A 17,410-nucleotide genomic window follows, 5' to 3' on the forward strand; every position below is an offset into this window, starting at 1 on the left:
GGTTTACACCATTCTCCTGCCTCAGCCTCCCGAGTAGCTGGGACTACAGGCGCCCGCCACCTCGCCCGGCTAGTTTTTTGTATTTTTTTTTTTTTTAGTAGAGACGGGGTTTCACCGTATTCGCCAGGATGGTCTCAATCTCCTGACCTCGTGATCTGCCCATCTCGGCCTCCCAAAGTACTGGGATTACAGGCTTGAGCCACCGTGCCCGGCCGGATTCAGTTTTTCTTAATGTCATGACTTTCTCTGCTTCTTGGGAGCACTTTCCAGCATGGTTAGAAAGTTGAGGCCTCTTTCAGCTCATCACTCTTTCTTCCTGGGTCCCTGTCTATGGAAAACAGGTAAGTCAAATTTCAAAACTATGCACTATGGTTCCAACCGTAGTTTCCTTTGGCCACTTGCCAAAGTGGGGCTTCTCAGTAATGGGAGTAAAAATGAAGGTTTTATCCAGCTAACAGCTGGATCACACTGTTCTGTTATTCTGTTTGCTAGACTTGTTTCATATAACTGAGTTTCACTAATATAGCACCTTTCCTTGGGCTTTTCTGAAAATATCACTTGTACAAGATTTTCGTGTGTGAGCAGATTCTTGAGAAGACTTGAGGTGCCAAATGTGTTTTATGTTGCCATGGTGCTTGCTCTTAGCTTCATCTGTCATGAGGGTTTTGTTTCTCATAGTAGTGTTTTCTCCTACCAAATTCCATTACACAACCTCTCCTACCCTTCAGTAAACCCTGCCCCAAACAGAGCAATTAATCTAGAACTGTGTTGTTCAGTACAGTAGCCATTAGCCATATATGGCTATTTAATTAAATGTGGCCAATTAATTAAAATTAAATAAAATTAGAAATTTAAAACTCTCAGTTGCCGTAACCATATTTCAGGTGTTCAATAGCCACATGTGCTAGTAGCTTCTATATTGGACAGTGCGGATATACAACATTCTGATCACCACAGAAAGTTCTATTGGATAATGCTAATCTAGAGTAATACTGCCAAATTCCAGCAGGACTATCAAGGTAGATGTAGGTACTCCAAGGCACGTTCCTGTCACGTTCCCTGTTGCCACTATAGAAAGTATAACTTCTTCATTATTCCAGTTGGCCATCTGGTAACTGTTAGATCAGGCACACGTGCACATGTACGTGCACATGCACACACACACACACACACACACACACACACACACATATTAATTCTTACAGACTGGATATTCTAAATTTACAAGGAGAAGGAAAAGCATTTTCCTAATTGCTCTGTTATCTACCCATAATAATAAAGCGAGTACCTTACATTATTTTGCAGAGAAGTCCCTCCCTTTCAAATTGTGCTCCTTGGGCCTGGCATAAATAAGAAAACAAACCCATTTCTGAAGCTATCTCAGTTAATGACAGGTTACTCAGCTATAAAAGGATGCAAAGAAAACTTTTCTTATCTATTCCTTTTAAGACCCTAATTATGTTCTCACCTTCTTCCCAGTTCCTGCTGAGTCTGTAAAGGTAGGAGTGAGAAGTCTCGCATTGGAAAGGCCTTCTTAGGTGCAGCAGTATTTGTTATTTTACACCTTAACCTCAGAGGAAGTCCTTCTTTTTCTTGGGATGGAGCACTTTAGTTCTCATAACTCTTCTCTGAAGTCATTGCAGAGTGGGTGGAGGAAGGTGAGGGTGATGCTTTGGTCTGAACTTTCTTGGTAAACTTACAAGTGGATCTATCAAAACCAGAGGGTTTTTTCTTAACCACACCACCCCCAGAATTCCATTTCCTGCAGATGTAGCAGCAGCACCCCTAGCCATCTTGGCCCGGCCTCTGGACCATGCCTTGGGAGGGATCTGCCCTGTGCCTTGAGTTCCATTGGAACTTCTCCAGTGGAAAGAGGGAGTTACTTTGCCCTGGCCTGGTGGGCAGGCTTTTTCCTCTCTGACTTGTCTAAATGAAATGGGATTTAAGGTAGCTCTCCCTGTGGGTAAAACACATTTTGCTCTATACTGGAGAAAGAGGTAGGCAGTGGTTTCATCTGCCGCTACTACCTATGGATGTGAACAGAACCTCTGCTCCTGATGCAGACCCCTGGCCCTTTCCCAGCTCCTGTTTTGACTTCTGCACACCCCTTTTTCTGACCCTGATACTATCCCAGATCATTCTTCTTTCTCTAGTCCTGCCCTTGTTCTAGCCAGTGCCCCAGACCCAAGGTGAGCTAAGGGACAGTCTCTCAAAGTCTGGGCAAACAGCCTCCGGAAGTGGGTGTATGGCTGAGAGGAGAGGGGAGTACAGGGGGATAGGCATAAAACCTCTGAATGCTTGACTTTCCATGGCCTTCCTTCTTTTCTGTCTTTGAACTTATTTCAACAGAGGAACCCTTATCATCTAGTCCTGTGGCTCTCTAGTACCTTGTACCTGCTTACTGTCCCATAATTGTAGGCCTTTAGCTGTGGTGCAGGTGAGAGACCCATTCTCCCACCCTGAGGAGCCAGGAAGGCCCACCAGTATGGCAGGGAGGCCTAGGCAGAGATATACAGGAGAGCAGAGGCATCTGGAGCTAGGTCACCCATGGTCAGCAGGGCCTCCTGCAGAGGGAGCAGCCTCCTTTGATCTTTGCTTGGCTGACTTCTAATGATCCTGTAAAAATTTGTTTTGTTTTTTAAGCACCCCAATGATACATGAATACACTGTTTTGTCAAATCTTACAAGAAGAGTACATCCTTTTTTTTTTTTTTTTTTAATAAAAAAGAAAGTTGACTGGGCGCGGTGGCTCAAGCCTGTAGTCCCAGCACTTTGGGAGGCCGAGTCGGGCGGATCACAAGGTCAGAAGATCGAGACCATCCTGGCTAACACAGTGAAACCCCGTCTCTACTAAAAAATACAAAAAAAAAAAAAGAAAGTTATTTAGTCTTAAGGTTGTAAAATTGTAAAGTTAAATAAAGTGACTGGCCTTTGGCTGCCCTGATTCCCGTCCCCTACTCCAGCTTCTACAGGTAACCACAATTCTCAGCTTAGGTGTATATCCTTCCAGATCTCTTTCTATACCTTTATCTTTCCTTATTGTTTAAACCAGTTTGAGTTGTATTTTCTTTTACTTAAATCTGAAAGTGTTCCTAACTAATTTAATAACAGTTGCCTCAGTGCTGTTTATTGAAAGGTGCTTCGTTTCATACTGACATGAAATGCCTGTTGTATTAGACCCTGGCCAGGCCTGCTTCCTCAAAGACCCAGAGTAAACATGAACTGTAAACTCCCAAACTGTACAGCTAGTTAAAGAAAGATTGCCCAAGATACCGGCAACAAGACTTTTTAAGGCCTAGGATTTGCATATTAGACCTATGTGATGTGGCTTACTGAAAAGCAGAGTTCTTGCTTTCTTTGGTAAAACAGTGTAAGCTGTTTCTGGTGCTCACACAGGAAGGGCTGTAAAGGGCAGTGAGTGCTCAAATCTGGACTCCTCTGACATGATGGACATCTCATTTTATGCAGGCTGCCAAGACCATTGAACTTGGGGGATGCCTTTGTGAGAAAGCAAGAAAGGCAGTGGGGAGCTGCAGCCCCCACATGCACCTTCATCTCAGGAACATCCTTTGTACTTTTAATTGTTAACTGCCAAAGTAAAAGTATCCTTGTTACTTGTTACTAACCAAGTTAACATTCTCACCTATTCCTGAACCTAGACTTTGTGTCACTCCATAAACCCATAAATATGTGAGTCTGTTTCCGGACTCTTTATTCTGGCCTATTGATGTATTCATTTATCGCTATACCAGCACCACTCTGTTTTAATTCCTATTGCTTTATATTTTGGTATAATATATTTTGGTATAATATAGGGCAAATCTTCCACCATCATTTTTCTTCAAAATGATCTGATATATTCTTCCATATGGATTTTAGAATCAATTTGTCAGGCTTTATGAGAAGTTCTACAGGGATTTTGATTTTGATAGAATTAGGATATAATTTATAGGCTGATTGGGGAGAATTGATTTTGTGATATTTGGGAAAGCTGCTGAATTTTTGTTTGTTCATCTTAACTCTTGGATTTTCTGTGTAGAGTCTCATATCGTCAGGATAGCGTTTAAGAGCATATACTCTGAAGTCATACTGCTTGGATTTAAATTCTGGCTCTGTAACTTATAACCAAGCACCTCAACATCTCTATTACTTAATTTCTTTCCCTGTAAAAATGAGTTTAATGCTAATATCTACCTCACAAGCCAGTTGTGAGGATTAAATGATTTAAGATAAGTAAAGCATTGAACATAAAGTATTCAATAATAATGATAATCAACATCATTTATTTCAAAATAAGTTTATCTGAGGTTTTTTCAATTCCTACATCAATTTTTCTCACATTGATGCATGTGCTAAAACTTCAATAGTCAGACTTTATTAGCACTAATAACAGATATCATCTTGTTCTTGATTTAATGGAATTTCTTCTGTTTCTCTATTAAATATATTTACTATAGGTTACTGGTATAATTCTTTTCTTTTCTTTTCTTTTTTTTTTTTTGAGATGGAGTCTCACTCTGTCACCCAGGCTGCAGTGCAGTGGCACAATCTTGGCTCACTGCAACCTCCACCTCCACGGTTCAAGCTATTCTCCTGCTTCAGCCTCCTGAGTAGCTGGGATAATAGGTGCCTGCAATGACACCTGGCTAATTTTTGTATTTTTAGTACAGATGGGGTTTCCCTGGGTTGGCCAAGCTGGTCTCGAACTTCTGACCTCAAGTGATCCACCCGCCTCGGCCTCCCAAAGTTCAGGGATTACAGGTGAGAACCACTGCACCCAGCTTTTTTTTTTTTTTTTTTTTTTGAGACAGAGTCTCAGTCTGTCGCCGAGGCCGTAGTGCAGTGGTGCAATCTTGGCTCATTGAAACCTCCACCTCCCAGGTTCAAACAATTCTTGTGCCTCAGCCTCTGGAGTAGCTGAGATTATAGGCACACACTCCCATGCCCGGCTAATTTTTTTTTTTTGGTATTTTTAGTAGAGATGGGATTTCACCATGTTGGCCAGGCTGGTCTCGAACTCCGGACCTCAAGTGATCTGCCCGTCTCCCAAAGTGCTGGGATTATAGGCATGAGCCACTGCACCCGGCTGGTTTCTGGTATAATTCTTGATCTTATTAAGGATGCTCCCCAGTAGTTCTAGTAGACAAAGAATTTTTCTCATAAACGGATGTTTCTGTTGAGATGATCATATTTTGATTAACCCATTATTGTGGAGGAGTACATTGGTAGATTTTCCATCATCAAATTTGCATTCCTGGGAACAACCCTGCTTGATCATGATCTGTTATTCTTTTAATTCAATTTGGTAGTGTCTTAGTCCTACTAAGTTCTACCTCAGTAAAAATTTTCACCAAAACTGTGCCTAGCCTCCAGGCTGGGTGGCATGTTCCTTCTCTGTGCACCCAGAGCACCATGTCTGTCTTTTTCTAACACCTCTCTAGTTTTGTGCTTGCAATCTGGTATTATAGTTACCAGTTTCCCTCAGTGGAATATGCCATTGTTGAGAGACAGACTTTTATCTTCTTTCTAATTGTATCCTCAGTGCCCAGATAAGGCCTGACTTAAAGCAGGCCTTGGGAAAGTATGTCTAGTCTGTGTGAAAGTGCTTACCACTCACCTGACAGGGACAAATGCCAAGTCCCCATACTAGTTTAGCTTTGTGGGCAGAGCCCTGGCCTTGTTGGTCCAGGTTATCACTCAGATAAGAGCCACGTCAATACTGGTGGACCCCGCTTGCTGTGGGAGCTGGGCAGCCAGATATGCTCACAGCTCCCTTCTTAGTTATACCTAAGCAGCCTGTGGGGAGCTCAGGACTCTCCATGCGCCTCCACATCTTCAGGCTGAAGATTCTCTATCACTTTCAAGAAAGTACACTCAAATGTGAAGGCAGATAAATCATTAGCACCCCGTGCTGGAGCTTGTTACTGTTCAACAGGGGTTCTCTTTCCGGGAGCCTAAGACCCTTCATGTGTACCTTAGCAGCAGCTAATGGGGGTGGATGGAAGTGGTCACCAGACATTCCAGTCACCCAGAGATGCCTGGGTCCCTTTACCAGGAAGCAGCAAGAGAGGCATAATGGACACTACTCTGCCTTTCTTATAGAAGACACCTATTTCAGGCCAGGCCTTTAACTTGCTGAAGGTGACGCCACTGAAGGGTCATTGTGCTTTGGTGAGGAAACCACTGCAACCAAGGCCATCCAGTGACAGAGTAGTGGGATCCCTCCTACTGGAGCAGGCAGGCACCTACTGTCCCAGTAGTCTCACATCAGAAACAACACTCAACATACATTGTCTTTTGTGCCCAGGTTGGGAGCTGGTCTGTGAGGACTGAGGGATCCCAGGTACCCTGAGGTCTTGTAACCATACAGTGGATGGACATAGACATAGCACCATCCTGGCAGATACTCACTCCATGCTCATCGGTGCCAGCCTGCTCATCAACAGAATCACCCACCTCCATTCTGTCACCCACCAGGTATTTACTGAGACTCTTCTATGTGACATGTGCCGTTGAGGGTACTGGGAGAATAGCAGCAGACCTATAATACGAAAGCCCATGCCCTTAAGGGGGGATACCTGGTTTCCAGGTGCACCCCCAGTTTGTCTCATGGTTTAGGTGGCACTATTTATGACTCGCCAAGTTGTGACAAATGATCAGTGTCTTCCTTCTGCTGCTGCAGTTTATCTGTGTACAGATGCTGGCATCCTTCAATCCAGGTCTCAGGTTTGGGTCAGGGCTTAGCTTGAGGCAGTAGGAAGAACAGAGCTCTCTGGAAGGTTTAGGCAAGCTTGTCCAACCCATGACTCACAGGCTGGATACTACCCAGGACAGCTTTGAATGTGACCCAACATAAATTGGTAAACTTTCTTAAAATATTATGAGATTTTTTTTTTTTTTTTGGCTCATCAGCTATCGTTAGTGTTAGTGAATTTTATGTGTGGCCCAAGACAAGTCTTCCAATGTGGCCCAGGGAAACCAAAAGATTGGACATGTCTGGTTTAGAGATTCAGATGGTTCCTTCAACTTCAGTTGTTGGTGTACAGGGATGGCCTCTGACTTACTCCACATCCTCAATCCGGCCACCACCTGGTTTTCTGCACATAGGAAACACTTGGCAATGTTGGCTGAAACAATGAGTGAGAGCCAAGTGCCAAGTGCTGGGCTAACCTCACTCACAGCCAATTAGGCATAAAGTAACCAGGGCTGCAAGAGATGTGGAAACAGATGCAGATGCTCCAAGCAGGCCAGACACTTGCCATCTTCTCTTGGTGAGTCCTGTGCTCAGAAGGGACACAACGGAAACGTGCTTGGGCTCTCCATGTGGCAGTCTCTCTGTGGCAGTGGAGAAATCTCTGGCCTGTGTGTACAGTGTGCGTGCAGGGGAATGTGCATATGTGTGCATGTTTGCATACATGCATATGCATGTTCATGTTGGCTCTGGTCCCCACAACAACACCATTATAGGGTCCTGCTTAGCCATCCTTTCTGCAGCAGGGGGAAAAGGGGTTCCTGACTGCTGTGTCACTTTTGGATTGTCACTGTTTTTTGTGTGCAGCACTCCTACCTCACCTACCCCACCCCTAGAGGCAGGCAGGGTGATGACTGAAGCATCAGGCCTGTGGTTTCTGTAACAGGAAGTGATTTAGATACTGAAAGCTAATTTTAGATGAGTTGATATGGGGTTTTTAAACAATCTTTCAGGGTTGGTTTCAGGCTCAAGGCTCAGCCCCCTGCTCCTCTTGCCTACAGGGGATAGGCAGTTTCCCACTGTCCTTTTCACTGTCTAGCTAGGTGAGCTCATGCCTGGCTGGGCAGGGCTCTTGGGTAGAAAGCCAGTGCTGATTTTTCCTGGATTTCAGAATGTGTAAGTCATTGTTTTTGGCCTTGAACACCAGGCAGAGTCCTGTGACTCAGCTCAGGCCTGACTCTAGGCCAAGCAGACACAGGACCTCTTATCCCTGCAAGAGGACTGCCTCGAGGCTCCCAAGGATTTTGTTAGGACACAGATGTCCACCCTTACCCAGGCTGAAGCCTGGGCCAGAGGTCAGATGAGGCTTCTGGGCCAAGAAAAGTATAATCTTGGGTGGCAGACACTTAGGTGGGGCCTCTTCTCCCAGTCAGCCCTGTCCTGAGCCTCTTAGAAGGGGCAGCTTTCTGATTCAGATGCCACACTAAGGATCGCATCCTGATTGAGCCCTGTAGATTGGGACTCCTGATAGCAGCAGACACAAAAGAAACTGAGGAGTAGGCACAGAACTCTGAGAGTTCTGTCCTCCTGGTGTTGAGGTCCCACTGGTTGGGGACCTTGGAGCCTAGTGGTTTCTGTCTCTGCCAAGGCCTGAGCACAAGAAATAGAAGGTTGGGCCTCACTGGTCACCTCTGCAAGGGTCTTCAAAGGCCATTTTAATCTGCTATCCCATTCCCTAGGGCTTCCACAGCACCCCCTATACCAGAGAATGCTGTTCCCATGATCAGAGAAGCAGCCAAATCTCAGCATGTTAAGAGAGATGTCCCAGGGTTACATAGCTTCACTCAGGTAGCATTGGAGCCAGCCAGGCGAGGAGCTGACCCTGCCCCGTAGTACTGACGGGATGCACAGCATTCAGGGAGAAGAGCTCACTCTGCGGGTCTCATCTAGACTAAGCAGCCAGCCTCATGAACCCCTACCACAAACTGGGACCTCTGGAAAGCCAAGTATAAGTCTCTGCCAGTTCTTAATCCACCCCTTGCTCTGCTTTGTGTTGAGGTATAGCTTGGGAGATGAAGCCAGGCCTATAGGTCTTGGTTGGTACACAAGAAGAAACACTTCTGCCTGGAGAGGCTGTCGACAGACATTTCCAGGGACACACAGCAGACACTTTCATGGCCTTCATGACCAGTCAGTCCCTTGTGGAAGACAAGTAGGACAGGATGGATGACTAGCTCAGAGCCAAGACTGAACTCAGACCACAGAAGAGAAGAGCATTCTCATGAAACCTCCAGTGTTTGCAGCACAATGACATAGAGGTAGATGGTGTGAGCTAAGCCTTGTTTTGAGAGTTCCATAGAAGGTGTCTTTGACCTATTTTCAAGGGCTGTGGTGGTAGGAGGAATTTTTGGCCACATCATAAAGAGTTTTGTGGCCACCTCTGATATACCTAGCTCAGGAAGTTGTAATTTTCCATGATTAGATTATTAGTCACCAAAGTGATCGCTGCCCCCAGTCCCTGGCTGCTGTGCTGCAGGAGGCTGACAGAGATACCCCTCCAGCACTGCAGCCCTGCCTCCCCAGCTGCAGGTCAGCAGCCAGGGAGGCCCTGAGTACTGATGGTGGGCCCTCTGGATGCCTGCCTTGTTTGTGTAGCCCCACAGCTCCATTCCAGCTTCTTGAGCACTTTGGCCACCCCAGGAGATTTAACTGGGGCAAGAAATCCTGTAAGATCTCAACAAAGGGACGAAGGTAGAATAGCTCCCAGAAAATCTACTCAAGGGAAGACCCATATACTCCAAGGTATCAATGATGGTGAGGGACCCAGTCTGTAACTTTCTAGGGCAGTTTCATTTCATTTAAAACATCTTAAGATGAAGGAATATATTAATGGAAGTAGTTCATGAAGCATTTTCAGGAAACCACACAGACTCAGAGCTCCTTGCCCATTAGAAAGATGGGGCTGTGTCATCCTGTGTGGCATTCACACCTGGATTCCCAGGGTGGGCTTCCCTTAGGAAGGGAGAATTAGGTGCAGCCCATCTCTCTGTAGGAATCTCACCAGGTGGGCCCCTTCTCCCAAACCCCTGGAGTGTCTCACCCCCGCTCCTGGGCTCGACAGGGTGCCTCTGAGGAGCCTATCAGCTGTTGGAATTGGCGGAGCACTGCCAGACTGAGGAGCAAGGAGAGCCTGCCCCTGGGCCCTGCCACCAAAGCCTTGGGGGCAGTCTATGCTTTGCTTGCCAGTTGGTGGCAATTAGGTGGCATTAGGAATGTTTGTTGTTTCTAATTATTTGTTGGTTTGTTTATTTGAAAGTAATCCCTCTTTTTCCAAAGGCCTGCATGCTGCCTTGATCCTGGAGGAGCCAGGGATTGGCCCAATGACCCAAGTGTTTGGAAGTCTTTAAGGGCCCTTTTCATGCCTGTGAAGTCACAGAAGTAGGTAATCACCCACCTACCCTCCCCAGGTACCTGATGCTGATGTGGTCAGAGAGGGTTGAGAAATAACTCAGCCTCAAAGCCTTAGACCACCTTCTCAGGGTATACTGTCTTCTCGGGGTATAACTGCCTTCTCAGGGTATAACCGTCATCTCAGTATAGAGAATTCAGGAAGAAGATGCCTTGCCACACATGAGGAAGTGGGAGTGGCAAATGAGCAGGCATTGCATTCAGGGCAGGTTTAGAGGAAGGTTTGGCAGGTGAATGATGGTTTGTGTACAAACCACAGACAAGAAATTGAGAGGGCAACTGGGTATATAGGTGAGGTGACTACTCTGCCCTCAGAAAAGTGGAAGTCTGAGTTCATGGGGGAATGCCTCTTAAATAACACAGATGGGCAAACTCCAGACATTAGTGAAACCTTCTTTGTTAGACATCCTTTTCAGGGGTTTCTCATACTTCCCCACCCACCTTAATCAACAGTGCTGACCACAACTGATACCTTTCTGGGTGACTCAGGGCCAGTGCTCAGGCTGGCCACTGTGCATTGAATCCAGCTGAGGATGCAGGTGCAGCTGGAGGAAGGACTAGCCCTGAATGGGCACCAACCCCAAAAGAGTCCTCTGACTGTCACTCAGGCAAAGGTTCCACAGTCACATTGCTTTTGGATCCTCTGCCTCATTCTTCCTGAGAGGTATTTGGTGAAAATAGCCAGACCTCTGGAGTGGGAGACAGCTGTCTCCAGTTCCTGCCGCTTCCTCCTTGCTGCTAGTTGCCAGACCTTGGACAGTTTGGTAACTTTGAATTTGCCCCTGTCGGATTCATTCATTTATTCATGCACTCACTCACTCATTCATTCAACATAAATTCCTGAGAAGCTTCCATGTGCCGGGTACTAGTTTAGGTACTTGGGAGTGATCAGTAGAGGAAATAGGTAAGTGTTCCGCCTTCAGAAATGGGTATCACAGCATGGGAGGTACAAAATAAACAACAAAGCTGTTAACAGGTTAGAAGGTGGTAAGTGCTATGGGGAAAAACAGAGCAAGATAAACGGTGCTTGGAGTGGTGGCAGAAGGGGCTGCAATCTTAAACAGTATGGGCATGGCAGATCTCTGAGAAAGTAACATCTGAGCAAAGACTTGAAGGTGTTGAAGGCATTAGCCCCTTTTAGGCACAGGGAAGAGCCAGTGCAAAGGCTCTGAGGCTGGTGGGTTCAAGGAGCAATGTGGAGGCAAGTGTGACTGGAGCAGAATGAGTGAGCAGGGAAGGTCACAGGGGAAAAGAGAGGGATGGAAAGATAAAGGGGAAGATGATGCGGACCTTGTAGGCCACTGTGGGAACTATGGCTTTTCTCTGGTAAAACACAGAACTCCATATACACCATGGAATACTATGCAGCCATAAAAAAGGATGAGTTTGCGTCCTTTGTAGGGACATGGATGCAGCTGGAAACCATCATTCTTAGCAAACTATCACAAGAAGAGAAAACCAAACACCGCATGTTCTCACTCATAGGTGGGAACTGAACAATGAGGAAACTTGGACTCGGGAAGGGGAACATCACACACTGGGGCCTATCATGGGGAGGGGGGAGGGATTGCATTGGGGAATTATACATGATATAAATGATGACTTGATGGGTGCTGACGAGTTGATGGGTGCAGCACACCAACATGGCACAAGTATACATATGTAACAAACCTGCACGTTATGCACATGTACCCTAGAACTTAAAGTATAATAAATTAAAAAAAAAAAAAAAAAAAAAACTCCGAGAGGGTTTTGAACAGAGGGGTGTGATCTGACTAGAGTGTAACAGGATCACTCTGGCTGCTGAGTTGAGAATAGATTATAGAGCAGGGAACAGGTAGAAGCAGAGAAATTAGCTAGGCTTCCACTGAAGTATATTCTAGAAGATAATAGTGGCTGGAATCATCATGGATTTGGTGGAAGTGGGGAGAAATGAGAAATGTTGGATTCTGGACCTATTTTGGAAGAAGAATCATCAGCATTTGTTGATGGATTAGATGTTGAGTATGAGAGAGAGGTCAGAGTCAAGGATGACTCCAAGGGTTTTTCTCTGAGCAGCTGGAAAGAAGAATTTGGTATCAACTGAGACAAGAAGACTATAGATGGGGCAGGCATGAAGGGGAAGATTAGGAGTTCACTTTAGCGCACATAAAATGGGATAATTAAACTTCACAGGCTGTAGTGAGGGTTAAATACGATAATATATGATAGACCTTAGCACTAGCACCTAGCTAGCTCTTCGTAAATGTCACTTTCCTTTTTTCTTTCTCAAAGAGGTGGTGAAGCATGAACAGTTGGGGTCCCCAGACCAATTTGACTAATTTGCCTTTCTGTAGAAATAATGTGCCAATCAGATGCCAAGACAGCCTCCTCCCTGTGGTTTTCTCACTCTTCAGGACACTTTCACTGTTGCTAACAGGGTCTTTAGATTTGTCAAAGGTTTCTCAGTGATGTTGACACCCTGGTGTGATGATGAGTTTCTGTATCAGGGGCACTGTGGCGCCCAGACAGCCTCCATCTCTGTGCTCATTGTTTCCATATCAGTCACCCTGCTGGTGTCAGATGAACAAGAGGCATGATTTCTTCAGCAGAACAGTTTGGTTCTGCAGACACACACACCCACATCCATATCACTCCTTGTCCCCCCACCCCCAGATTGTTATGGTACTGTTGAAAAATTACCTGTGAGGTAGGTACTGTTAGTCCCATTTTATAGATGAAGAACAAAGGTTCAGAGAGGCTTGTTATATGAATTAAGTAAGTGAGTACATGCAAAAGTGCTTAGTAGCATTGCACCTGGAACTTAGTATGCTTAGTAAATGCTTGAGAATGGTTAACCATTGTTAGTAAATGTTAACCATTGTCAGTAGTTCAAGAAAGGAAGGAGTTTCTCCAAAACTACACTTTTGTTATAAAAGATAGTAGGCTGACTTAACATTAGGTCACAACTTTATCTTAGCTATTTGAATCATTTGATTCTGAATAAGATTGTTGGCATGTGGCACATTGCAATTTTTAAATGAACAAAACAAAAAAGGTTATAGTCTGTATAGTAGAAGCATTTTCATACAGGGAATAATTGGATATACTTGCCTTTACGAATGAGAAAATCGAGGTACCTGGAAGGGTGCTACCCAAGGGCTATCTTTGGATATGGGATGCTGTTTACTTGTATGAATTTTTAACAGTAAACTTAAATCATTCTTAGGACAGTAGGCTAGTTTGTAAAGATGTCTCTGAAATGTCCGAGTAAGATTTGTGTGTTTTCAGTGGTTACATTGCTTCATCTGAGGGGCCACCTGACTGTGCTGCCACCATGATGGACAGCCCAAGGAAGGGTGCATAAGGTAGTGAAGCCTAGCAAAATAGATTCCTTAGAAGTGCCCAGACTTCCCTCTTCAGCTGACGTTGGTGACTGCTCAGACCCAGAGCCATGCACACTCTTAGTCATTTGCTCGCTGTCTGAGAAAGCCTTCTCTCCAGGTAGAAATGTAAGAACAACTCGAGGTTTGTAGTATCCCTCTCAAGCTTGTCCAATCCATGGCCTGTGGGCCACATGTGGCCCAGGACAGCTTTGAATGTGGCCCAGCACAAATTCGTAAACTTTCTTAAAACTATTATGAGACTTTTTTTTCTTTGAAGCTCATCAGCTATCATTAGTGTAGTTTATGTGTGGCCCAAGGCAATTCTTCTTCCATTGTGGCCTGGGGAAGCCAAAAGATTGGACACCCCTGCTCTATACACTGGTTGGTGGTGAGTGAGGGCTCAGGTAAACATGAGACATCTTTGACAGCTTCAGGATAACAAAATCTTTAGGTACAGAAGTTCTACTTGCCGGCCTCCTGTAGAACTGGCGTATATGAGGACAGGAATCTCATCTTTATTCTGTTTAAATCCTAGAGATTTGATTCATGGCACCTGCCAGTGTGGACATTTGCATGTGAATCTCAAATACACTGGCTTCAGTAGCCTGTAAAACAGTTCAGGAGACAGACCAGCTTCCCGAATGGTCTCTCAAGAAAGCTATACAATTGTGCAGGAACAAAACATTTGAGTACCTGCCTTTTAGCCATGATGTCTTCTATATTGGAAGCCTAGTATCATTCGGATTAAACAACATTTTCCTGGACTTATTCTTAGAGTCCAGGGCAGCTCAGTTTGAAAATGGCATAATTCTTATACTCTCTGACCATTGGGGTCCCACTACTGGGTACCAAACCATGAGGGGGGTATTGCTGGATGTGCCACAGACATCCACCCTGCCCCACGCCACTGAGATTTGCTGATTGGAGTGACTTTAATGGACCATTTCTGCCCCAACACTGAATGCTCGCACAAGGCCCTTGACTCTTCCCTGATATTCCCATTTATGCTTCAGCTGTCCTTGCTTCCATTTCTTCCCCCTTCACCTTGGCATCCCTAGCCCTCTGCTTTGGTATCTTTGTGTCTTGGATGCTGAGTAGAGAGGAGAGCTCTCTTTGGTGGTGAGCAGGGGGTGAATAGTGGACCTCTGATGACAACTGACTATCTCTCCTCCTGGCAGCCGCCTTCCCTCGGCTCTGCACCACTACCACTGTTCAAACACTCCTCTCTGCTCTCCCCATGGCCAGGAGCTCAAAAGATGCTGCAGACCAGGAGGATTCCAGCTTGGGCACATTATGGCCAATGGGCTACAACTTTAGTGGGCATCATCTGGGTATCAGCTTGGATTATGACCAGGTCAAGGTGCTGAGTGCCAGGCAGTCAACCAGCAGCTGCTGTGGCATCCACCTGTCAAAGTTCTGTCAGTTCAAGATACAAGAGCACCAGGTGGAAGGCCACTTGCTACATGTCAAGTTCAGTGTTTTTTATGATCGAGTCAGAGTTCCCTGCAAGTGAGGACAGAACCCAGCTAGACCTGGCCCCAGGGCTCCCTTGCTGTCTGTTCCCACTTCCTTCTGGATACTTCTGGCCCCGTCCCAGGGCATTTGACAGAGGCCAAGTACGTAGGCCAACTGAGGAGCAGAGTGTAGAGGTGTTGAAAAGCCTCCACCTGCCAAGACCTTGAACACTGAACCCAGCCAGCCTCCTGTGCCCCAGCCTCTGTCCTTTATTCCTTTGTGAGCCCTTCCTTGACCACGTCTCCTCCTTTTTACCCTCCCTCTCCAGTTCAGGCCATCAACTCTGGCAAAGCAAATATAAAAACCTCACTGATCCCCTTACTGACTTTTGGCCAGCACAGTAGCCTAAGGGATCCTTTAAAAACATAAATCCATCTTCTTCTTGTCAGTCAGGTCTCAGCCAAATGTCTCCTTCTCAGAAAGGCTCCCATCGACCATCTAAAATCTTCCGTGCCATCATCACATATTCTATTTATTTTATTTTTATTTTAAAAATAAGTTTAAAGGGCACAAGTGCGGTTTTGTTACATGGATATATTGTGTAGTGGTGAGGTCTGAGCTTTCAGTGTAGCCATCACCTGAATAGTGAACACCGTACCCAATAGGTAATTTTTCAACCCTCACTCCCTCCCATCTTTTGAAGTCTCCAATGCCTGTTATTCCACTCTGTATTTTATTTTATTATCTCCACTGACATTATCTTGAGCGTTCTTTTGTTTACTGCTTTACTGTCTTCTTTACTACCTTGTAAGCATCAAGAGGGCAGACAATTTGTCTCGCTTGGTCCTAATGCCCAGGACAGTGCCTGATAACGTGGTAAATTGGTACTCAAAAAGTATTTATTGAATGAATGAGTGAATCCAATCTTAAGAAGAGCTCACATTGCCAGTCACGGGGTTGTCAAGCAGTCCTCAGGCCGACCTGAGTGCTGAGTGGAAAGGAGAGCCTCTCCTTGCGGTGAGCAAAGCATGAGCCTGCCATAACCCCAGGAGTTATGGGGCAAGGCCTCTTGGCCTAGTGGATGCCAGCCAGTAGGCCACCTGTCTCTTTAAAAGCAGCAGGAAGGCCGGGCGCGGTGGCTCAAGCCTGTAATCCCAGCACTTTGGGAGGCCGAGACGGGCGGATCACGAGGTCAGGAGATCGAGACCATCCTGGCTAACATGGTGAAACCCCGTCTCTACTAAAAATACAAAAAACTAGCCGGGCGAGGTGGCGGGCGCCTGTAGTCCCAGCTACTCGGGAGGCTGAGGCAGGAGAATGGCGTGAACCCGGGAGGCGGAGCTTGCAGTGAGCCGAGATTGCGCCACTGCACTCCAGTCTGGGCGACAGAGCGAGACTCTGCCTCAAAAAAAAAAAAAAAAAAAAAAGCAGCAGGAAGCCAAGTCCTGGAGATAAGAAGTGTGGCTGCCAGCGTGATAGAGGTGGGAAGAGAGCCGGAGGGTGGAGGGTGGGGGCTGCTGGGCACCTTTGTGCTGCTCCCTGGGGATGCCCAGACCTCTGTGGCTGGCTGGCCAGCACCACATGCTTCCTGTGGAGAGCAAGGAGAGGAGATCCCCTCCAAAGGCCCTGGAACTGGGACTGCCCCAGCAGCCTCACCCTTGTCCTCACTGTGGTGGTTGAGACACAGGGCTGCTGTCCCTCTTCTCTGCCATTCATGGGCACTAGGGCAGCTGCCACAGGGCAGGTGTCATATCCATGTGCTCTCTGCCCCTGGCTCCCTGTGCTCCTCTGTGTTTTACACTCTTCATTGGTATAATGGGTTCCTCCACACTGGTGATTGTGAAGAGTCTGGGAGGAACTGAGGGCTAGAGTCTCAAGGAGGAGTGAGGAGTGAGGGTCTGGAGGGCTGAGATACTAGATATGAGAGGCAGCCCGGGTGTGATGCATGGGCTGGCAGGGGCTAGCTAGCATTCGGATGCAACATAACAAAGACCTGGCATCCCTTTCAGTGTCTCATCCCAGCTGGTTGATGCCAAGTAGCAAGAAGAGTGATGGAAGGGCACCTGAGGAGTCTCAGAGACTTTGGTTTATGTGTTGTCTCTGCCACTGTCTGAAATGCCACAGGTCATTTCTCTGCTCACAGCTTCAGTGATGCGTCTGTGAAAGGGGTCATGTTCTCTCTCTCACATGATCGTGGTGAGCATTAAGGAAATTATGTAAGTCATTTCAGTGACTCTTCAGGCTTTAGCTCCCCATTCCTGCTGGGGTCATCTCCTAGGATAGTGAGGGTGTCTGTGGACACAAACTAAGGAAGCCAGAAAACCGCTGTCCTGACTCAGTGTCTTGCCCCACCCTGGCCTCTGGCCCAGATTCTGGAGGCCTTAGTCAGGGGGTGGGGGTCTGTTTGCCCAGAGCTGGGGTTTCCCTATAG

The 17,410-nt window shown here is 46.3% G+C and overlaps 1 long non-coding RNA gene across 2 annotated transcripts in view; it reads left to right on the forward strand.

The window, feature by feature from the left end:
• LOC117065902 overlaps nt 1-17,410 on the forward strand; it is an 85,765-nt gene that overhangs the window by 66,440 nt on the left and 1,915 nt on the right. The window contains exons 2-3 of one of the 2 annotated variants that reach the window (XR_004430084.1): nt 6,308-6,477; nt 16,989-17,170. This is a non-coding gene — a long non-coding RNA (uncharacterized LOC117065902). Of the gene's footprint in view, nt 1-6,307; nt 6,478-16,988; nt 17,171-17,410 lie in introns of those variants that run through there. The other variant, XR_004430085.1, reaches the window with a different exon arrangement.

Source organism: Trachypithecus francoisi, unplaced genomic scaffold (assembly GCF_009764315.1).
Source record: "Trachypithecus francoisi isolate TF-2019V2 unplaced genomic scaffold, Tfra_2.0 Lachesis_group2, whole genome shotgun sequence".
Lineage (NCBI taxonomy): Eukaryota > Metazoa > Chordata > Mammalia > Primates > Cercopithecidae > Trachypithecus > Trachypithecus francoisi.